At 53.5% G+C, this 20,434-nt stretch overlaps 1 protein-coding gene across 3 annotated transcripts in view; it reads left to right on the top strand.

Annotated features, from left to right (window-relative positions):
* Window positions 1-7,343, top strand: part of SLC35C2 (solute carrier family 35 member C2) — a 32,474-nt gene extending 25,131 nt beyond the window's left edge. Inside the window, exons 10-11 of one of the 3 annotated variants that reach the window (XR_010886027.1) lie at window positions 6,042-6,116; window positions 7,119-7,343. The gene's annotated coding sequence lies outside the window, so the exon portion shown is untranslated. The other 2 variants (XR_010886026.1, XR_010886030.1) reach the window with 2 other exon arrangements.
* Window positions 7,344-20,434: the final 13,091 nt, after the last annotated feature.

Here is a 20,434-nt window from a genome sequence, read left to right as displayed (position 1 = left end):
GTACTGGGGAGCCCAGAACTGGATGCAGTACTCTAGATGTGGCCTCACCAGGGCTGAGTAGAGGGGGAGAATCACCTCCCTCAACCTGCTGGCAACACTCTTCCTGATGCAACCCAGGATACCATTGGCCTTCTTGGCCACAAGGGCACATTGCTGCCTCATGGTTAACTTGGTGTCCACCAGCACTCCCAGGTCCTTCTCCGCAGAGCTGCTTTCCAGCAGGTCAACCCCCAACCTGTACTGGTGCATGGAGTTATTCCTCCCCAGGTGCAGGACCCTGCACTTCCCTTTGTTGAACTTCATGAGGTTCCTCTCTGCCCACCTCTCCAGCCTGTCCAGGTCCCTCTGAATGGCAGCACAGCCCTCTGGTGTATCGACCACTCCTCCCAGTTTTGTATCGTCAGCAAACTTGCTGAGGGTGCACTCTGTCCCTTCATCCAGATCATTGATGAAGAAGTTGAACAAGACTGGACCCAGGACTGACCCCTGGGGGACACCGCTAGCTACAGGCCTCCAACTAGACTCTGTGCCACTGATCACAACTCTCTGAGCTCTGCCATTCAGCCACTTCTCAATCCACCTCACTGTCCACTCATCTAACCCACACTTCCTGAGCTTGTCTATGAGGATGCTATGGGAGACAGTGTCGAAAGCCTTGCTCAAGTCAAGGTAGACAACATCCGCTGCTCTCCCCTTTTCCGGGCTGATGTGGCAGCTCCAAACCCGTCCTCGCATGCTAGACCCCACTGGAATCCTAATGCACCATTTATCTCTGCAGCGTTGCCGCTCTATTAGCAGGGAGATGCTGTGTGGGAGCCAGAGCAGGATTTCGAGCTAATTGGATTCTGTGTCTCCGTGGTTTCCCGTGTAGGCAGGCAACAGGCATTAGCGCAGTGTTTCTGAGGAAGAGCAGAGTGAGGGTGACCTGCATGGGGATTTCCTCCCGCATAGCCCCGGCTGCTAGCCTCAGCATGGGACTTTCTTGGGCAGGCTATTGAGGTGGAAAGGCCCAGTGCCCTCAGTCTGTGGCAGCATCATTGCCCAAATAGCCTGTACTCCTCCTTTCTGCAGGTGCAGTCCTTTCCCCAGGGAAGGAAACAGCCCAAGTGCCTCAAAGCCAGGGTGAGCCTGACAATGCTCGTCTCTCTCCTGCTAACCCCCTACAAGGGAAACCAGCCAGAGAGATCAAAGGGCTGGTGGCTCCTATGCACGAACATCCACCTGCCTGAGTTTGCTCCCCTGTTCCTCCCCACCTCCCTCCCCAGGCCTAGCTGCTGTCTGAAAGCAGTGCACATTAGAAACCCCCCTGCACTGCCTTTAGTTCCTGGCCTTGTTTTAGAGCCTCTCAGGGCGGGAGCAGGATTCACCTCATTAACACAGATTTATTCCTGTATAAACATTTCATTGCTTTAATTGCATAGCATTCAGACTGCAGGCAGCAGTGGTAATGGCTCCATTTACACGGGGCATTGAGATGGTGTGCCAGGTGTGTGAGCCTGCAGCACAGTAAGTGTGGCACGCGGCTGAGTGCATGCATGGTTATGGCAAGCCACGGTGTGTACGTGTAGCAGTGTGTCCTGTGCAATGCAGTGTCTGTCGGTCTGGATAAGCACGTGGCCCTGAGCACTGTGGTATCCCAGCAGGTCTGCAATGCCACTGTGCCTGTGGCAGGGCAAGAGTACTGTCTTTGCTTTGCAGAGGAAGGGCTGAGACCCCAACTCATACCAGCAGCAGTAACAGAGCATTGAACTGGCCCTGGGGTCAGTGGTCCTGTCCTCCTCACTCATTACCCTTTGTCCCGAGCCATCCCCGCAGACATATTGCCTTGCTGCGCATCCTGAAAGCTCTGCCCCTTGGAGGGTGCTGCCAGGTAAGCTGGGTGTCCAGTATCTCTGCTGTGCTCAGGGGCAGCCCCTGAGTGCCTGGAGGGTGGGACAGTGCCCTGGTGCAGCAGGAGAGAGGCGAGGCACTGTCAGGGGGTCCTGGCCTCCCTAGGGGAACAGCGTGCCCCTTGGTTCCTTGTTTCGTGGCTCTGGGCAGCACAGTATGTTTCTTGGGCTCCCTGGTCTGTGATCTGAGGAGAAGACCGTTCCCAGGGTCCCATTGCCTTTCTGGAGCTCATGCTTGCTCAGGCAGCGCAGACTGAGCTGTGCAGAAAGCTGAGGGTGGAAAGAGGGACTGGGTCCTACCTGTATGGTCTCAGCTGAATCCAGGGGAGATGCTTCCACCACTAAGGACAGGGAGGGATCCCTGAGGGGATCTTGGATGTGACTTGTCCCTGCCTGCCCAAGGAGCTCTGGGAGGGGAGAGGAGCCCATGGCACTCCCTTTGGCTGCGGGCTGTGCTGCAGGGCTCATGGAACGCCTCACAGGACGTGGCCTGGCTGCTGCTAGGCCTGGCACGTTGGTGTGTTTAGCTACCTCATTATTTGCAAACCAACGGTGCCTTGTTGCTTTACATTTGCATTTGTTGTGTAAAGAGCAATGATATAATGCTCCTTCTGCACAAGTATCTCCCAGTCTGACTCACTAGCCCCAGCCACTCTCAGAGGTGGCCCTCAACCGGGAGTTGCAGGCCCAGTGTCCCAACCCTTGTCCTCTTCTCGCCACAGCACTGCCAAAATGCCACCCTCTCCTGGATGTCCCCTGGCAGCCTCTTCCTGGCAACAGGGTTCTCATCTTCTCTTTTCTCCCCACATTCTCATCCAAATGTTAATTTTATGGAGACCTTTATAAATCTTGCAGCTTTTCCCTGTCCATGGGCTACATAGATTTCATCTTGTTGAGAGGTGACACTTCTGGCCTTTGGTACCAGGCTATCAATTTAATACTCTGAGTGTAATAAAAAACACGGGACCGTGTTAACTCACAATTACTCTGCTGCTCTTTCCTGTAACTCTTTCTGCACCACCTGAAAGCCTCAGGTGCTGAGCAATTGCCTCCGCTGCTGGCACAACCCCAGACTTGGACAGCAACAGGCAGAGCCAGCCTCCCGGCTGCAACAACCACATATTTTCCAAGTTGTGAGCTGTTCTTCTCCTGCTTGCCAAGGAGCGGAGGTTAATGCCCACCTCTCTGTTGGACTTGGCAATGTGGAGAAACGCTTGTGGCCCACCTCTGAGACCCTCCCGCGCCTCCTGAGCAGGGACACCTGCAAGTCTGCCAGCCACGTGGTGCATTGATTTGGCAGGCTGAAAGCAAAGGCATTTCTCTGCTCTCTCTGAGACAGCCTTGCTGCCGATGAGGCTGGAAGAAAAGTTTAGGTCATTGCGTCAATGTAAAGGTTAAATGTTTAGCTGCGGCTATTGACAAAAGAGAGAGAGAGAAAAAAAGATGCTTTATCAACAGGTGGCTGGATCTAAGATTTGCATCCAAGCACTGGCCAGGTATAGTGCACTGAGATCCCCACTGGGCAGTACCCTGTGTCTGAACTGCTGCTTCTCAGGGAGCACTTGTGGGCAGCTATGTGTCAACTCAGCCACACTTCACCCTACTTGATAGTGTCTCAAAATGTATTTTTGACTAAAATTTTCATTGGGAGATTTTGAAGAAGCTCCTGCTGTTTTGAAGCATGTCCCTATGATTTCTTCTCCCTAGCTGATTAAGAGGGCCTCTTTTGTTGTGGCCTTGCTTTCAGCCACTGAATCTATGTGAGAATGCCAGTGACCTACTCTAAGAGTTATTTGAATAAATATGGACCTGGAAGAGTCATTTTTTTCTGGCCTGTTCCTCTCCTGTTTCAGAAAATCAGTAGACTTCTCATAACCTTACTTGTAATGTTTTGCAAAAAAAAAAAAAAGACCAACAAAAAACCAACTTTATAAGGTTATATTTTAATGTCCTAAAGCACTTTGTCTTTTAAATAGCATGGATTGCAACTTTCATGACTTCATAAGAACCAGCAATATGCATATTATTAGAAAGAACTCTCATCCTGATGCAGTGTGTTTGGCCAGTCCCATAGTAAAGCGTGTGCAGCTGGACTTGCAGCGCAGGAATGAGTGTTCAAGTGGTTTGGCTCCTTGGTGCCTGACTTCTCTCTTCCTGTCAGATTTACAAACCATGCTTTGATTTACAGGTGCATCACAGCAACTGTCCTGCTGCCAGGACATTGCCTCGGGAGGCAGGGAGCACCCCTGGGAGTCCCGTGGCCAGAAGAGTCCCATGATCTGCCTGCAGAGTCCAAGGCGAATGCCAAGAGCTACCGCTCAAGATGTGGCAGAGGACCTGCTGCTCCCTGGTCTGCTCCTCCCCATGCTCTGTCTCGCTGTGTGCTCCTCTCGTCACCCCATCTCCCTGGGGTTACGGCTCTTCCAGCCCATTGCTGGCACGATTGGGCTGTGATAGGGCCTTTCGTCTGCAGCCATGCTCGGATCCCGCCCTGCCAGGCACGAGGGCTGAAGGGGTCTTTGGCTGCTTGGGAAGGGTTGTGGTAGTCCCTGTCTGCAGCATCCAGGGACACATCAGGTGCTTAGAGCCCCCTGTCCGCACCCAGGGCCAGCTCTTTGCTTGGTGCAGGAGGCAATGGTCCTTGCAGCAGCTCGTGAGAGCTGGCATGGCTATGCCGGGGCCACAGCTGCCCTGTGGCGCAGCTGGCACTGCCCTGGGGAAGGCACCAGGTGTCAGCGATAGGGGCTGATCGTGGCTGGTGGCTCTGCACACCTGGGCTGCAGCCAGTGCCTTGGCCCCAGGGTGCTGTGTGCGAGCCAAGCGGCGGGTGCAGCCGAGAGAGGTGGTGCTGGGCCACAGGCATCCCGTGAGCACCCAGGCCCTGGCTGAGCTGTCACCTGAGGAGCAGCAGCAGATGGATGTGAAAAGCCTTTAAATTCAGCACATGATCAATACTAAACCAATCTGGTGGACTCTCTTATAAGATTACCCCAGCCTCATGCATCCAATCGTAAAAAATCACTCTGCACGCTAGGGAGATGTGAGAAACACTGCAGACTCCGTTTAGGATGCACAGAGCCAGAGTAAGTGACTTCACAGTTGTTTCTTGCAGTAAATAATTCATCTACTTTACATTTTGTTTTATTGGCCCCCAACCCTCCCCCCCCAGCTCCTGTCTCTCCATTTCCCTCTCTTGTCCTGAAATTCCTTTGCTCTTTGGTTTCTCATGTGGTTGTGATTCCTGTGTGTGTGTGTGTGTGTGTGTGTGCACATGCAGAGATGCAAATCTGTCCCAGTCCAACTTTGCCAATTACCAGTGCCGGGGCAGCCGTGCTGGGGTAGGGACAACACTATTTCGCCTCACAGCAGCATCTCTGCTGGGTGCTCAGCCCAGGACCTGGCCGAGCTTCACCACCAGGCTCTCTGGTGGCACTTTTACGTGGTGCTGGCAAGCATTAATGGAAATGTTTGGCATGTGTTAACAATGCTAATAGTATTTCTATACTAATTAGTAATGCTATTTGAACAAACTCTCTCCTAATGGTACAAATTACCAGCCAGCCAGATGCAGAGCAGGGGCTGTAGTGGCTCAGAGAGCAGCGATGGACCAGTGGGAAGCGATGGTGGCATAGGCAAAGGAGCAGCAGGTGCCCCTCACCTGGCCCTGTGGCAGCCTGGCTTCCCCCTGCTGCCAGGTCCATGAGGGGACCGGTGTGCGCAGCCTGCACAGCACGGAATGGCACAGCACTGCTGAGCCAGGGCTCTGCCCCCATCGCATGCCCTTGCTGGCACAGGCTCCCGTGGGCTTGCTGCGCTGGCTGGTTCATGAGTCAATGCAGGTTGCTGCAGCTGCTGAAAGGGGCTGACGGATATCCGCCTCATGGAAGAAGCTTGTTTGGCCCTGTCAACATGCAGCAGGGTGGTTATCTGCATCTCTGGAGTCCTTGGCAGCACACTAGCTCCTGGGGCATCCTGCTTCTGGGCAGCTTAGTGGAAAGGACCAAGTATAAATTGGCAGCTGTCCCCTGAGCTGAAACTAGTTAGAGTCAGGGAGAGTGCCAGGAAAAGCATCACGCCTGCTTGCATTGTCCCTCATGGGCTGAAAGGACTCTCAGGCCAGGCTTGTACAGCAGCTCTTGCTCCTCTCTACAGAAACCACCTAGGCTGTACCTGACACCACACTGGAGTCCTGCAGACCCCCTCCTGGGAGTGCTCCCCTCCGGGCAGGTGGGTGCCACCAGGAGCTGTGATTCTGACCAGCTCTGCTCACTGTGAGGTGCAGGACAGTTGGGATTTTGGCAGTTGTGATGTGTGCTTGCCAGACCTGAACTGCATCTTCAGGAATAGCTCCTCATCTTCAGGCACTGCCCAGCCCTTTCCCCTGGCTCTTCTCCTGCTCCTTCCAGCCAGGCAGCAGGTGACCTTTTGGAGAGAAATGATCCCAGCATCAATGTGGTATTTTGCATGCTGTCCCCTTGGGATCCATAAGTATTTATAGGCCAAGACTGGGTTATTCTAATCCTCTGCTTTGAGATGTGCTGGCAAGGTTTGGCCACCTGGGGGTGGGGGTGGCTCCTCCGGGCATTTTGCTTCCGGATGAGAATCTTGGAAATGCTCCTGTGATACTCACTGGGCTCTGGGCTGCCGAAGACTAGAGTGTCTCTGACAAGCTGCTTTGACAGTCTCTGACTACTCTTGCTCCCTGCACAGAAACCTGTCTGCAAATGGGTTGCCTCTCCATGAGCTGGTGCTGCACGTTCAGGCCCCCTCTGCCTTGGGTACACAGCGTGCTACAGTCCCGCAGCCCAGGGTTGGCACATCACGAGCTGTGTCCCGGGCTGGCTCCGCAGCCAGGTCCCAAGCTGTGCAACAGGAGTCTCCAGCTGAACCCGGCCTGGGGTTGCAGTTATGCCATGTCAGCAAAGTCTGGTCCCTGGGGTCTGAGCCAGGGGAGGGGGTGGGGAGGGGGTGCACAGCCCTGCCAATCCCACGCTGCTCCCTCTGCCTCTGCCAGCTGCTCCTGGAGAGCTCAGCCTGCATACGAAGGGGGCGGATGAGTGCAGGGCAGGCACCCTTGTCTGCTGAATTGGCATCTCTGCTGGCTCTGGGGCCAGTCCCTGGAGCAGAGCACCCTGGACATACCTGCAGAGGAGAGCTGGTGGCCATCAGTGCCTCAGGAGCAGTCCGCAGGGCTCTGACTTTGCTTTTCATTTGGCTTGCCCCCCACAGACTTCCTGCAACTTTGGCATGCAGTGTCCCCAGGGCTGGCTGCAGCAGCCCCTTGGTGCTGCCCGAGGGCAGCTGGTGGGTCCAGGGCTGCATGTGGCTGCATCGGACTGAGCCAACAGGTCTTGTGTGAAAGAAGATGAATGAGCTGAAGTTGGTGAAAATGATTCTAATTTATAATCTGCTGCTTTGTGGAGCTCCCCAATTAATTCTCTCTAGATGCATAAATAGGCCACATGTTTGCTTTGCTTCAAACATAATAAACATTACACTCTGTCCCCTGCTTTTGGTGCTGGTTCCTGTCAGAGCATTACTCCCTGCAGCTAATTCTTCACACCTGTCTCCCAGGCTCTGGGGAGCCAGGCTGAGCATGGGGAGGAAACGCCAGGCTCCGGGAAATTTGTGGTGCGGAGAGATAAATTGCTGATCAAAGGGCTAGCACACAGTGCTTCTGAATATTTAGTCCCAGGCAAGGCAGCCAAGGCCACTCAGGAGAGTGCTATGTTCCTGAAGAGCTATCTGCCTGGCTGAGCTCTGCAGCAGCAAGTGGCTGGGGCGGGAAGGGGTGCTGGGATCTGCCACCCTCCAGTCACAAAGTATGTCACAGAGTGGGTCATGGAGTGTAACGCCATCAGGGAGCCTGGTCTTTGCAGCAGACATAGAGGGGAGCGGTGCTGGGGTCATGGAGGTAGGCATGGGGTTGCTGCAGAAGTGACTCACTGCACTTGCACAGGAAGGAAAGCCTCGCTGACCGGTGCAGAGTTGGCACCCACGGCCGTCGATGGGGCAAGGATGCTGCCCACTGCAGTGCCGCACTCTCCGTGCACTGCTCCCCCTGCCCTGGGGCTGCTGGGCAGGTGTCGTCCACAGTCCACGTCCTCTGTGGTGGAGCCAGGCCAGGAGCTGCAGCCCATTGCTCAGATCTCCTGGCAAAGCCAGGAAGAGGCAGGGAGGATCCCAGCAGGGAGGAGGGAGGCTCTCCGGGATGCTCACAGCCCTGAAGGGCCAGGATGCTCAAAGGAAGGTGTATACTGCCTCCAGGGCTAGGGACAGCACATCCCAAGTGTTCAGGCACCCTGGGCCGGGGCCTGCTAGTAGACTTTGTCAGGTGGAATAGAGGTGGATGGCAGTGAGCAAGGGAATCCAGCGTGCCTGAGGTGTGGCTGGTCCCTCATTCCTCCTGTATATGTGAAAATAGAACCAATTTTGGAACCCCTTGCTCATCATTCTCACCTCCTTCCTTGCTTGCAGGGGATGTAGGCTGATTACTTTCCAGATTCACTGGGTGTGAGTGTGCAGGGAAGGTTGCATGAGAAAAATCCAAGTGCTGTACCTGGGTTTTGCTTTTTGTTTTGACTGCTTTGTGACTGGTCACAATCTTCACTTTATCTATCTGCCTTGTTGTCTACCTTCTTCCTCAGTACAATTCTTTAGTGATCTCTTCCCCACCTACTTACAAGTCAAGCCCATCTCCTAGACACTGAGCGAGGCCTTGGTAAATGGACCTGAAGAGCCCAGGTTTTGTCTTTGTTGTCACATCTGTTCTTCATCTAGGTGGCAAGACTGCCAGGACTGTCATGCTGCAGAAGCAGGCATACATTTTTACAGAACAAGTGACCCTCCTGCTTGTCCTGCTGCCTGTGGCTTCCAAGCTCCCTGGGCAGTGGGAGACCTTTCCCAGGCCTTCCACTCCTTTCCATGCCTATGAAATATCCTCCATCCCCGCTTACTTGCCCCAGCGTGCTCAGCACCCTGGCCTTGCTCTGGTTTGCTGGCTGCTTTGCTTTGTGAGATACCTTTGGTGGAGAGTGAATGAATTGAAATCACCGTGCTGGGTGAAGGAGTGCACTTGATCTGGTTTGATGCAATGATGGGTTATTGATTGCTGTGCAGAAGAGCGGGGGCACCTTACCTGCCACATTTCTCATTATTTCCAGAGGAAAGAGCATTTTAAAAATCAGTTTAGTGTGTAGTTTAACAGTGAGTTTCAGCACTGTAGTAACTGGGCCTCTCTCTTCTCTTTCACCTGGCTTTCTCCCTGGGTGCACAGCTTCTCTGCTGACATCTCAGTGCAAGCTGAGCACTTGCCTGGCCTTGAGCTCCCATGCTGCCCTGGCTGGTGCGGGGCCAGCCACACTCGCTCACTCTGTGTCCCTCACTCTGCCCGTGGGCAGGGTGTCCTTGAGCCTTGGTGGGGAGGAGGTGCTGACGCCTCAGTCTGCACCACGGTGCCCAGTCTTGTGCCTGCTGCTGGCAAGGGGAGTCTGGCTCGGTGCCCGCAGGGTGGCTGTCCGTGCTGAGGGCACCACGTCCCTCCTTCCCCAGCACCCCAGCCATGGCAGCAGCACTCCCCCAGGAGGTCCTGGCAGGAGGGGCTGCGGTGGGGGGCTCTCGAGGACAGAGCTGCCAGTCTGACCCCGCAGCACATGGCTCCATGATCCTGGAGTCCCGGACGCTGGCACTTGGGTGTCCGTGCAGGGCTGCCAAGGAGAGGAGCCAAGCAGCAGCAGTTATCGGGCTCACACAGGCCCTCCCAGCCGGCTGCCCGTCTGAGGAGTGATGCACGCTCCCCACAGGTGCTGGGGAGAGTTTGTCTGCGCGCCCGAGCAGGCGGCAGGTGCAGGTGCTCTGTGTGTGGGATCTCAGTGCAGAAAAGGCTGTGCAGGTAAAGCTGGTGCATGACAGGTGGTCTCCGTCTGCCTCTCCAAGCCAGGCTGGTGCAGCCCTGCGAGTGTCCTAGGAGCCTGGTGCTGCAGCCCCTTCTCCTCTCAGATGTGTGGATGGAGCTGAGCTGGCTCAGGCAGCTTGAGCCATCTTGTGAGAGGCTGAGAAACACAAAGCTCTGCCTGGGCCCGGGACCAGAGCGTGGTGGATAGAGAGCCAGTGGGCTGCGGCAAGGAGACACAGAGCCCCTGAGACTGCAGTCACCACCTTGTTCTCCAGCTGCTCAGAGGCACAGTCATCTCTGAGCCGCAGCAGTGCACCCCGCAGTGGTCTGCCAGCTGGGAATCCCGGTGAACGCCTGGGATCGGGGCTCTCCTTGCAGACGTGGTCAGTGTCTCCACTGCTGCTGTCCAGCCGTCCTCCCCAGTCCTGTAACAATTTGTCCACTTGCACTGGAGGAGGCAGGTGGCAGCCAGATGTCTATCAACAGCAAGAGGACACCAGCAAAAGCAAGCTGCTACAGGGTCGCTGGTCTGGACTCAGCAGTTCTCAATGTGCTGCTGGCAGCCGGTGAAGGTGAAGGGAGAGCTGCCCATCCGCCTGGACGGTGCTGAGAGCAACGACCTTCCTGGTGGCGTCGTCGAGCTTCGTGGCTGCCGAGCCACCAACACTGAAGCAGGACTCTGAGGTCTCTCCTGGCCCTGGCAGTCCCCAGAGCTTCGGGGAAGGGCCAGGTAGAGCGTGCCCACAGCCCTGTTGCTGGTGTGCAGCCAGACTGTCTTCTTTTGCCCTGCGTGGCCTGTGGCGGAGGTGCTCGGGCTCGCAGTGCCAGGGAGGCAAGTGGTTTGGGGCTGTGCAGCTGGCTGCAGGCATTTCTGCACGGCACAGGGCGAAGCAGCCCTCAGGGCCCGGCGTTTGCTCTGGCCCCAGCAGGTGGGGAGTGACACCGGCTCCTGGGGAGCTGCCAGGACATGTCTGTGGTCCGAGCTGTGAGTGCTTCTCCCCGACCGACGTGGCTTGTTTCAGGGTGACGGAGCACCCGCTGCAGGAGCAGGCTGAGGCTGCTGGGCACAGACACAGCCAGGCCAGTGGAGCAAGACATCGTAAATGCTTTTCATTCCAGCTCTCAGCAGCCCACACCTTGCTAGGAGCTGCTCTCCGTTTTCATTTAGCTTCGTAACGGCGTTACAGCCGAGCAAACATGAGCCTGGGGCTTTCGGAGTATGTCCCAGGAGTCGGGGCAGCTCCGGGCCTCCTGGCTGTGTCCCTGGGGACAGGGCTGCCGGGTGCTGCTCCACGTGGTGGCCATGGGGACCCCGAGACCTCCTCTGGGACGACTGTGCAGGGAGATTCGGCTGTGGAGAGGGAAAGGGCAGTCCCTTGACACTGTCCTCTTGTCAGCCGGGTCCGCTGTTTGGCCTGGGTTGGACGCTCCTACCTAGCTCTGCTCCCACCGTGCCTGTTTCCTGCTCTTTCCTTACTCCATCCACACCATGGAGGGAGGTCAAGGGACTGTGAAGATTTAGGAAGGGTAACAGAGGCCAAGCAGCCAGGCCCACCGAGCCCCAGGCCTTTCTCAGCCCCAGGTTCCCGCACCTTTGTGGCACCTCCACGCTCAGAGAGCTGCCAGCACCAGACCCTGCCTGCTCCCAGCCTCCTCCCCACCACTCCGGCCTGGCTCATGTCCTGAATATATTTTTACATTTTATGATTCTCAGAGGTTTTTAAATTTAATAGGTTCTTTTCTTCTTTCTTCCTTCTTAGCACCTGAGCTGGATCCTCTCTGAGCTGCTGCCAGCTCCAGGGATTACGAGTGAATAATTTAGGACTGATGGTGTGTTTGAAGTCTAAGGGAAGGAAGTGGCATGTGTAGCCTGTTCCCCATCCCTGCCCCAGGGCCATTGTGCAGGCTGCTGCTGTTGCTCCAAAGGTAATTTCAAGGATCCCCCACAAAGCTGAATGCTGAACACTTCTTGGCCCTGCTCAGACATGTCCTTCCCAGGTCCTAGCAGCCTGGAGGCTAAGGTTGCCTGGCCACCATGGGGCAATGGGCTTGTTTTTGTCCGGCTGCCCATGCAGGCTGCTGCTCTGCAAGGAGGCAGCTCCCCAGCACTGGAGGATCGCTGCAAGGTAGGAGAGAGCCATGGGCTGAGCCACTGCACCGTGTCTGTGGGGGGTATCAGGACCGTGCTTGCTGGCCCAGGGCCAGGAGAGGTGAAATGCCAAACTGGTGTGGGCGTTCTAGCAGCTCTGAAGCATTGTTTCAGGGCCAGCGTCCCCACCGCTGCTGTCCAGCCGTCCTCCCCAGTCCTGTAACAATTTCTCCACTCGCACTGGAGGAGGCAGATGGCAGCCAGATGTCTATCAACAGCAAGAGGACACCAGCAAAAGCAAGCTGCTACAGTGTGCAGGGTCAGACAGCAGATGAGACTTCTCTCACAAGGTCCCGCCATGTGTGCGCTCCCATCAGTGGTCTACGTGGTCTGTGCTTGCAGAATGCCAAGTGTGCTGCTGGTTCTCAGGAGAGGGGGCACAGAAAGATACTGTGGAAAATTATTTTTAACCCCCTACTATTTACTCTTCAGAAAGATATGCCACTTTGTCAGGGATGGTTCGGTAGCAGCCACAGTGGGGGCAATCTCCCTCTCATACATTGCTTCTCTTTGCAAGGTGGCTCTGACAAATTTAAGTATGAGGTTTAGTGGTTTCCAGGAGTTCTTGGGTGAACTATCAGGAATATCGCAGGGTCCAGCATTAAATCCTTTCCTGCTGGGAAGCAATAGAGAACTAAAACTGTCAGGCAGTTTGAGATCCATTTAACAGCAATTAGTGCAGATGAAAGAAGCACCAGTGTGAAAGCCCCAGTCTTTGTGCCCAGGCTGGGAGGAGGAAAATAACATATAAGCAAAAATGTAAAGATGACCAAACGTGGCTAACTGAATATCCCACAAAACAATGAATCATTTGAACGTCCCATCCTTTGCATGCGAGCAGAAGCAGTCAATCAATACGTGACAGAATTAGAGACCTGCAGTAAAACTGTGGAGCTGAGGAACTGACAGAATCGTGAACATCGACTAGAGTAATCTCTAGAATTCTGCATATAGTGTAAAAGGAAAGGCAAATGCGCAAGCAAGAGCCAGCAGCTGCAACCGCAGAAGTCTGCTGGGCAAGAGCCCTCCTCTCTCCACCCAGAGGAACAGAACCCATTGGCGAGGAGAAATCATCACTGGCAACAGATAAGGCGCAGCTGCAAAAAGCAAAAGTAGTTCCCAGAAAACTCCAAGTCACAGTGAATGTGGCACTAAACTGTACCCTGGTAAGAGGCTGCAAAGTGTGTTTCAGAACCATGTGTTTGTAAAGGCTGCAGGTAGAGCCATGACTCTGGAGGGTTTTCTGTCAGTAACAGCATCTTGTAGGCTTCACCCTGTCAAGTGGTGCAAACAGTCAAGAGGCGCCATGATTAACTTCAAGAGAAAGGGTTAGGTGGGTTGGTAGGCTAGAATCCCTGGAAAGAGAAAAGAAAGGCATACAACAACTGAATGGGTGAATACTTAGTTATATGCACAAGGAGCATGATGAACTAACTGTGTTTCGATCTAGTCTAAAAATATGTACACTGGGCTGTTTGAGAAGTACCAGGGAAGATGTAATTGCACAGTTTGGAAATACTAACATTTTTAGAAAATTAGGATCAGTCTCTGGATCCTGGAAACTGAGTGAACAAAAAGGAGCTCAACATGATGCACATACAACGTGCCTTTTGGGAGATTCAGATTCCTGCAATTACACCTTGGAAAAGTCCCAGAAGCTTATCACAAAATGATACACAGAGAAGCCTGTTACTGGCAACAGCAGAACAGTAAATGGCGCAAGGAAAACATATCTTTAAAGAGGACTCAATACAACAGGGGCTAACAGGGAGATGAAGGAAGCCAGAGGACTGACTGGATGTGCACAGGGATTGTCTGTTGAAGCGAGCAGGTCTGATGGTGGTGGATGAGCAGGAGCAGGGTTGGGGGAAACTAGGCGTGAAGAAGGATGAGCAGAGCGGGGGTCTGATGCTGCACCTGCCAGATGTAGGCACGGGCTAGGAGATTCTCCTCTGCAGTGTAGGAGGACTTTGCTAGCCCTTCCTGACCACATTGTGGTGGTCTTTCTTGTCCAGAGCCCATATCCCTCAGAGTGCTGGACTCACCATTACAGCACCAGTCTATTCCAAAAGTGGTCAGATTCCTCTGCCTTTCTGGGATGCGAGTCCAAAGACCATCCTAACATGAGAAGCAAACAACCACTACTTTCCAGCTTAGATCCTCTCCACGTTTTTTGCAGCCAGATCGTAGTTTTCACTGCATGTGGCTGCACCACACTGTTCGCTTATGTTCCTTATGTGAGGATTACAACTGCTCTGAGCCCCATTTCTCTCTATTCTCAGTCGGTGACAGGGCCACAGAAGAGTGTGTGTGTGTGTGTGTGTGTGCGTCTGTGTGTCTGTGTCTGTGTCTGTGTGTGTTTACTCGGGAGAGGATGACAAAAAGTAGGCTGTATAACGCTTCTCCTGCCTGTTAGCCCTGTCCTAAGCTTTCCAGCTAGCTGGGACCATTGGATGCAACCCAGACCCTGTATAAGGCACCTCTCTCTCTCCTCCCTTTTCTTTGCTCTCATTTGTTATATTACATACCTAGGGGATGGCTTCAGTTGTCTACTCTCTTGCACCATCTAGGTGGTGAGCCATGTACCCAGTTGTAGGTGTGGGGAGCAAAGGCAGACTGGAACAAGCATCTGTGTGCCCCACAGCTGGGCTTTGTGTGAGCTCAGCCCACAGCAAGGCATCATCCTCCCAAGCTCACCTCTCAGTCATGTAGTCTGCCTGACCACTAGCAGGTCCAAACACTTGCTGTCGGGCTTTCTTCAACGCCGCTGTCTGGGACCAGACCAGCAAGGCTGATGCTGAATCACTGATACAAACAACTGCCCCAGCTATTAATTTTATAGGCTGAGTGGCAGCATTTCATGCTGGGCACAACTTGCAGTGGAGATGAAAGTTCGAAGCCAGACATCACAGAGCCAGCACAATTGCTGTTTATTAAAGAAATGCCTGTATTGCAGAGGAAGCAGAAAGGCGCCTCTTGAAAGGAACCTTTAACACCTGTGAGTAAAAAGCATCAAGGGCTGGGAAACAAGGGGAGCTGCCAGAGGCACTGGCTAATGGACCTGGTCCTGGGGTGAGCTGGCAGCAGGGAGCATGTGACTGGGAGCTGAAGGGTAAGTTGTGCTGCTGCATCCGTGACCAGAAAAGCAAAGTGAACAGGGACTGTCACAAAAACCAAGTGTAGGTGCTGCCCAGGCTGAGCTGAGAGGCAAGAAATTGCTGGTGGTGAAGGGGATGTCTCTGGGATCCCACAGGGAACTGCTGTTCTTACTATGATCTATGCAGAGAAACTAGTAACCATGCATTCCTGTCACCAGTGTGAATTGCATTTCTGCACCCCTCAGCACTGAGCAGGGACTTCAGCTCTCACTTCTTGGTCCAGATCCAGTGCTTCAGCTGTTGAGCTCCTCTGAGCAGACTTCCTATCCGTTCCTCCCCAGCACATCAGCACAGCCACTGCAGACTGGGCTCTGAGTCCTCCTCTCTTCAGTGCAAACAGACCTGCCTCTGTGCAACGACAGGCTTCCACCTTCAAACGGCAAACCAGTCCCCTCTTCTAGTTGTGCATACTCTGGCTGGGCTCAGAATACTTCAGGGGTGAGCACCACCCAGGTCACTGTGGCCTTCTTTGCCAGCACCTCCCTGGTCTCAGGTCTTGCATTTTCCCTTGCAAGAGCCCTGACTGTGCAGCAGCCTGTCCTGTCACGCCAGCCTCTCAGCTGGGGTCACCACCTGGGCTTTCCTCCCCCCTTCCCAGAGGCAGTGTGTGCAGCAGAATCTGCTGCATTAGGTCCATTTCAAGAGCCCCTCCAGGTCAGTTAGCAATTACCTGCACCAGATATGCGCTTGGAATGGAGCTTCTGATCTCTTCAGTGCACTCGTTTTCTTCTTTCAATTTCAAATTCGCCTCACTGGAAATAGACACTTCAGCCTCTTTTACAGACCACAGTAAATTAGGATTTCATCCAGTTCTGTTGGTTTTGCTGATATAGATGTTTTCTGCTACAGAGACGATGCCATGGCCAATCCGAGGTGTCTTCAGACCCCTCCACTCAAACTCTTCTGGCTGGGCTGGCAGATGATGTCATGGTACACAGTATTTCTGCACAGACCACAGGCCTTTGCATGCGCTGAGGAGCCTGTCCCAGGATGCACAACACTCTACAAATGGCATCTGTGTGGTAATCAGTGTGGTTCACTGCCTATCTAAGAACTTCATTCCAGCTGAGTGTTACTAACTGCTGGAAAAAGAAACCTTGGAGGTCATTTAGCTGACCGTTTTCTGATGTCATCCGCTAGTAACTGTACCTAGCAGCCTTGGCTGTTCCTGAGACCTGTTCTCCTGAACTGAGGTTTTCAAATCTGCACTTTGGCAGATGACAGCTGGTAACTATTGTTCACGGTACAGCTGCACAGGTCAGCTAGAATTTTTTGCCTTGTGCTGAAAGGTCTTTCAGACCTGGCATAGAGCCACCAAAACCAGTGCAGCAGTGGGTGCTGATCTGACAGTCCCGTGCACTTCTTGGAAACATTTCTCATTCTGATTCTCAGAGAGTGTTGTGGAGCTCTGGGATAGTTCACTACAGAGCTGAAAAAGCTCTTGTTATAAATTCAGACGGGTGACCAATGCTGTTGGGACACGTCCAGCGAGCAAAGGCAGTCCAGTGAGCAAAAGGCATTTTCCTCCCTGTGTTACAGGAGCTGCAGGGTCAGCTGCAGTGCAGACTTCCCATCTGCATACTCCAGTCTTGTCCTCGAAGGAAAAGGACTGGAAGAAAGCAAGCCAGGCTCTCCGCACCTGTCCTCATTCTTGAGCTGAAATCTGATTGCCAACAACTTGTCACAAAGATGTTTTCTACAATGAAATACTTCATGCGGAGCTCTTCCAAAGTAGCACCAGTCACACAGTAGCTGATGGCTGTGGGAATGCTCCAGTTGGTCCTTTCTGCTGCCATGTGCTCAGCTGAAAAATCACTTGTGCTCCTGCTAATGACCAAGGACACACTCCTGAGGGAAGGGACCTTCTCTGAAATCTTACAGCTGATGCATCTGAGGCCAGTGTAAAGCCATCCCCTACCACATCCCCACATGCTTTTCCTGAGTCTGGAGCCCATAGGCTTAGCTGGGAAGAGGCTCAGGGCCAGCTGTCTGCATGCAGGCCACAGGATCCTGGGGAAGGTGTTTGACAGTTTGATTTCAGACTCCTTACTAGGTTCTTGGTGCCTGATGTGAAGTCATATGATTTCCCATCCCAAACCAGTGGTTCTGTGCTCAGAGGCAGAAGCAATTTTACATAAAGTTCAATTAAATATTTGCTTTATAATTGCGCAACAAATTATTCATAAAGGCATTGGAATCTAATCACAAGGCTGACACCGTAGAGTCTGCAAATGACACAGTACTTGGGGAGAATAAAGATGGGGGAGAGTTGCCATGCTCCAGTGGCATGCAGTGCCGAAATGCTTGGGACAACAGCAATGCTCCCAGCTAAAGACTGACAATGGCACCAAAGAGCCCAAGCAAGGGAGGGCTGGTCCAGCCTGTTGGGCTTGTGGGAGCAAGTTGGATGAGAAAGCTGGCTCTGGGCGGTAGGTCGGGGGGTTTGGGCCCACTTATGCCCAGCAGACCTAGGGCAGGACTGAGCTGTGCCCATCCTAACTACATCATATCAGCTCTGACCTTGCGTGGGACATGCTCTGTGGTGTGTTAAGGATCAACCTCAACCCTGTGGCATCTGTGTGAGCATAGAACTGCTGCTTTCATGTCTTGCTCCTATGCGCATGTCTTGCTCCTATGTCCCGCAGGAACCACAGCATCTGGGCCTTTGCGGGGGTGCAGAGACCTCTCCCTAGCCATGGGATATGAAGAAAGGCCCCCTAGGCCCACAGCCACCCTGTGGGATCCATCCTTCTAGACATGCGCCAGGGCAGCATCCATCCAGGGAAAGGCAGGAGGCAGTCCAGGCATGTAATGTGGCATCACATGTCGCAGTCCTCAGGAGACAGACAGTGTGATGAAAGGACATGCTGCTTGCAAAGGATGGCTGCCAAGCACAGCAGGAGCAAATGTGTCTGCCCAGGCACCCTCGGCAAGGAGTCTGATGGTGGACCTATTTCCATGCAGCCCGCGTGGCATTCTGAGCTGCAGCCCTGGGAGCAAAGCCCTCTCTGCCAGTCCTAACACCCAGCACCCACCTCCTTTCAGGGTGAACTTGGAGGGCAGGAGAAGATTGAATCCTGCCCCCTGTGAAGGAGCAATACTGGTGGGGCTGAGCTATGTGATCTGTGTTTGTTCCTCTGAGATGAGGCCAGGTCAGGTCAGAGAATGAACAGAGGTCTGCTGGGCTCCCACCACAGCCAGATTCTGCCCAGCGCCTGGCAAGCACCCATCCTAGCTTCTGTCCCCGCCATCACGCTGGGCAGGGGTGCAGGCTGCCCCTCTCCCAGCAGGGAGAAGTGGTGCAGGGCCATGACTGATGGGGGAGCTGGGTCCTGGACAAAGAGTTGGATTGGAGATGGATTGCCTGCCAGCCAGGCGTGGACATTGGACAGGGAGTTAGATTAATGGGAGCTGGCTCTGCCAACAGAGAGGTGAGTCACAGAGCTTGTCCTGTGCTGAATCCGTTTCTCCAACAGAGAAGAAGTAGGAGGATTTAGCGAGATTAATCTCTGCCAGAGTTGTGAGAGTAGCCAGGATTCATGGGCTTCTCAGCAACAAATTTCCAAGTAAGCATGCAGCACTTCGGCCTGCTCCATGTGACAGAGTGCAGATCTATGCCAGTAACTCAGAAACTCCCTGGTGCTGGTCACAGGTACAATTGACTACTGTCTCCTGCTCACACGTGAACCCTGCAAAGCACAGGCCATGCAGGAGCACCAAGAAAACAGTGGTCTGAAGCGCTTCCTCCTTGAATTTTCCTGAAGTCATTGTCTGCAGCTGCTGTAGCCCCAACAACGCTGAACCATGCATGGTGCATGTAAGAAAGAACTCCTTTGGCAGCTGGGAGAGGTCAGTGACACCTCAGCTGGGACAGCTCACCAAATCTCTGCCATGTTAGCAAGGACACGGAGCAGGGAGCAGGACTGGAGAAGAGGCAGAGCATCTTCCCTGACATGATCAACTCTTTTCTCTGGCCAGCAGCTGGTGGTACAGCAGGAATGACAAACCTGGTGGGAGCTGCTAGGATGGAGAGCAGGTGGGCTGATGGTTACCTCATTTGGCAGGAGGTGATGGGGAGCTCCCAGGCACCCCTGTCTACCTCTCCCAGCAGCAGACTCACCAGGGAGGAGGAGGCCAGGAAGAGAAAATCCCAGTAAACAGTTTTTATCTTGTGTTTACAAGAGCAGCAGAGGGAGATAATCTCAGCGGACCAGGGAGATTTTCTTGGAGAAAGCAAATTTCCATCCCATGTTGGGAGCCCCATTTCCTTCTGGTATTTCTTCAGTTGTTCATGTCACGGCCCTTCAGTCTGAGCAGTTTTACAAATGTGCTGTGGAGATGAAAGCACCAGGGAAAGCTTCTCAGGATCAAGTTGGAAAAGCTTTTAACTTTCAACTCCTACAGACAAAGGCACACAGAGAAAGGGGTGTGTGTGTGTGCAAAGCCTGGGAAAAGGGATAGGAAGGAGCAAAAAGAGATAAGGAGAATAAATGAGTGAAAGGAACAGAGCAGAGAAGACAAATCTCAACAAGGAAGATAGATAGAAAAGGAACAAGTGACTAGCAGAAAGGAAGGGAAAGATAGGGAGAGAACAAAGCAAAGGGGCCTGGAACTCAATGAGATGGGGAGAGTATACCAGAATAAGGGAAGAAAGAGTGCTGCAGGTGGAGAAGAGCTAAGAAATACAAAGGAGCTATTTGAATACTGTGATAAAGCAATGATGGGAATAAGAGGAAAGGAGAAGTCAGCTGTGGACTAAATCCCCATGGAGATAAAGGGGAAGGCAACAAAGTCAAAGGATAACCAATCCATCCTTCCATCCCTGAAGGTAAGACATGACATGAAAGTGACGGCAAACAACACAGATATTTGAGAGAAAGGCTGGAGGATGGGGCTGTGGAGGCCACGTTCAGTGTTCGTGCATATTCCCAAATGGAGTGCCATGTCATGGGTGGTCCTTGTTCTCCTGCCCTGCATCCTCTCTTGTCCCTTCCCAACAGTACATGGTACACCTGGTCTCACGCTCCTGTGAGACCTGGACATGCCCCAAGCATTGCCAATTTCAGGTGTTACAGAGGACTCTCACAACATGTCTTGTTACTCTTTGGGGCTGGGCTAGCGTGGGAGCTGGGCCGAGGCATGCCTTCTGGCCATTCCAGCACCCTGTAGGACAGCAGAAGAGGGCATGGAGCAGCCTTGACATGGAAAGAGGGGCAACGGCAGGAGAGAGAAAAATCCCCTGGCTCCAGTGCTAGGGGTTCTCAGCAAAAGTGGGTGGGAAAAGGGCAACACAACTGCAGCCAAATGCTGGAGCTGTATCTACCCGGTATGATGCCAGCTTATT

Source organism: Apteryx mantelli, chromosome 18 (genome assembly GCF_036417845.1).
Source record: "Apteryx mantelli isolate bAptMan1 chromosome 18, bAptMan1.hap1, whole genome shotgun sequence".
Classification (NCBI taxonomy): domain Eukaryota; kingdom Metazoa; phylum Chordata; class Aves; order Apterygiformes; family Apterygidae; genus Apteryx; species Apteryx mantelli.
Note: the sequence above shows the minus strand (reverse complement) of the source record. Positions and strands in the feature narration are given on the sequence as shown.